At 34.3% G+C, this 2,264-nt stretch overlaps 1 protein-coding gene across 6 annotated transcripts in view; it reads right to left on the reverse strand.

Annotated features, from left to right (window-relative positions):
* Window positions 1-1,892: 1,892 nt before the first annotated feature.
* The window catches only part of syncrip (synaptotagmin binding, cytoplasmic RNA interacting protein), a 10,845-nt gene continuing 10,473 nt past the window's right edge, over window positions 1,893-2,264 (reverse strand). For all 6 annotated transcript variants that reach the window (XM_066724614.1, XM_066724533.1, XM_066724451.1 and 3 more), the window contains exon 12: window positions 1,893-2,264. This exon is cut by the window's right edge. The gene's annotated coding sequence lies outside the window, so the exon portion shown is untranslated.

Genomic DNA, 2,264 nt, shown 5'->3' on the forward strand with positions numbered 1-2,264 from the left:
GTGACGTCATTTCCGGAGAAAGCGGATGTGCTGTGCGATGCAGCAGCTGCTCATTCTTGGCGGCGGGGAGTCAGAGGTCATTTCAGATTCAATTTTCTGGCTGTTTTGCAGTACGATCTGCAGCTGTAGGCAAATATTGAATGTTGTTGCTAAAAGAAGAATTATTGGGCACCCGTGCACGTTTTGTAAGACACAAGCAGGCTGGCATTGTTACGGTTAAAATTAGTATTTTTAATTAATAGCTTTGTATATTTAATTTTCAGCAGCGGTAAAGTTAATGTCAGGATCAGTTTAAGATGCACGGAGTCTCTATACATATAGTTATCAATGGGAAATCAAGCTCGGGGAACTTAATACTTGTTTGAACTGAACGCAAGCTGCATTTTAATTTGTATTGTAGTAGTTTTCCATTTGATCGAATAAACCAAACGTGTATTCACGTTTCAATTGGAAAAGCTTTAAACACCAAATGATGTTCGGTATTCTAAATTAAAGAGCTGGCATTTAATGAAAAGGTTGATGTTATCTGCATGTAGTTTTGAATTTTGTCAATTTCATATTATATGTACCTTCTTATTTTTTAACTCCTACATTTTGTAAAATCTCTAATTTAAAATAAATTACATATTTACTATATAAATAAAAGTACAGAAACTGCACTGGGTCATTCACCCATTCAAATATTTGTCCCTATGTTATGACGAAGAAAGTGGGGGAGGGGATAGGAGAAAAAAAAAAAAAAAGTGTGTGTGTGTATAATATATATATACACACACATACATACACACACACACACACACATATATACATACACATATATATACACACACACACCTGGAAAAAATTGAGACCAGTTAACATTGATTTCTGAATTGTTGCCAGAACTATATGTATGCATGTGTGTGTGTGTGTGTATACATGTATGTGAGATATATATATAGCATTTAATATAGGGTTATGTTATGTAGCATGGTGTCCCTCTGCAGTTTGTAAAGGGTGTGAAAGTTATGCTTGAAGAGACTGTTCTGAAGTGCCTCACTTAGGTACTTTACACTCAGGGTCTTGTTCATCAGATGCTACTAGGGTTTGCTTGACCATATTAAAAACTAATGGACTAACGTGTTCTCCCTCCTATAGACCTTTCAGATGTATTCTATGAAAGCTAAATACTGTAGCTTAAAACTTGCCACTATGTTTAACTTACGAGCAATAAATCTAATGGTGTTTGTATTCCCCCTCCCCAAACTCTCAATTACCAAATTTAAATTTGTTTCCCAGACCTTGTAATAAAATAAGGTCAAGTTAAGTTCATTACTACTTCCATTAAATGTCAATTATGTAATGACTAAATTGGAATGAAAACCAGAAAACGCTCAAAAAGAAACTTGCTCAAAGAAAACTAGTCAAAACCCATTTTAATGAATATTGTTTTGTTCATCCTGGCTGCAGTTACGTTTCAGTCACTTACCTGTATATTTTAAAGACTGAATATGATGTCAGATGCTTATTTTTCCACATGAGTGGTGTTCTTTTCAAGACTTCTCAATTTTAATAGATTTGTAAGACTTATGTTAAAATAGACTAAATTTAAAAAGGTCTTCACAACTTTTTCCAAACCTAGAACATTTACTTCAAGGTTACTTTATAATGTGAATAATCTGAGGCACTTTTAAAACTACCTTTAGTAGACCAACATATATCAAGTTAAAACGGCCAAATAAAAACCTTGCAGAGAACAGTGAAACATTCTGAATGTAGTGTAAACTGAAAAGGCTATACACTGAGAAGACACTCAAGAAGCTAGGCTTTTGCTGAAAACATACATTTAAACCATTGTGAAAGAAAAAAACAGTTCTAGAGATCTAGCATAGCAAACAGTTTTAAGACACAGATAAAAATCAAAAACTTTATTACAAAAATAAGTTACACTCACCTCATCTTACAGTATAAAACAATTTATTTGCAGGAATGCAAAAATGGTTGTTGGCCACCAACAATATTTTAAAACTGGTAACATCTTTTCAAAGGTTTGAAGGTGTAATGATACAGACTTACTGAGAGGGAGTTAACTGGGTACAAAACCGGATGAATAGTTCAGTCTCCTTTTTGCAATACATGGAATATAATCAAAGCTGCAGTATCCCTTTTAAACCGGATGACTACCAGCCTCCACCAATTAATGCTGCTACTGTCAAAATTGAGGAAGGTGTGAATGATGAGCTCTGTCACGTTAAAGAACATGACAAACAAGGCAGCTGGTCAGA

This window comes from Amia ocellicauda, chromosome 1, assembly GCF_036373705.1.
Source record: "Amia ocellicauda isolate fAmiCal2 chromosome 1, fAmiCal2.hap1, whole genome shotgun sequence".
Lineage (NCBI taxonomy): Eukaryota > Metazoa > Chordata > Actinopteri > Amiiformes > Amiidae > Amia > Amia ocellicauda.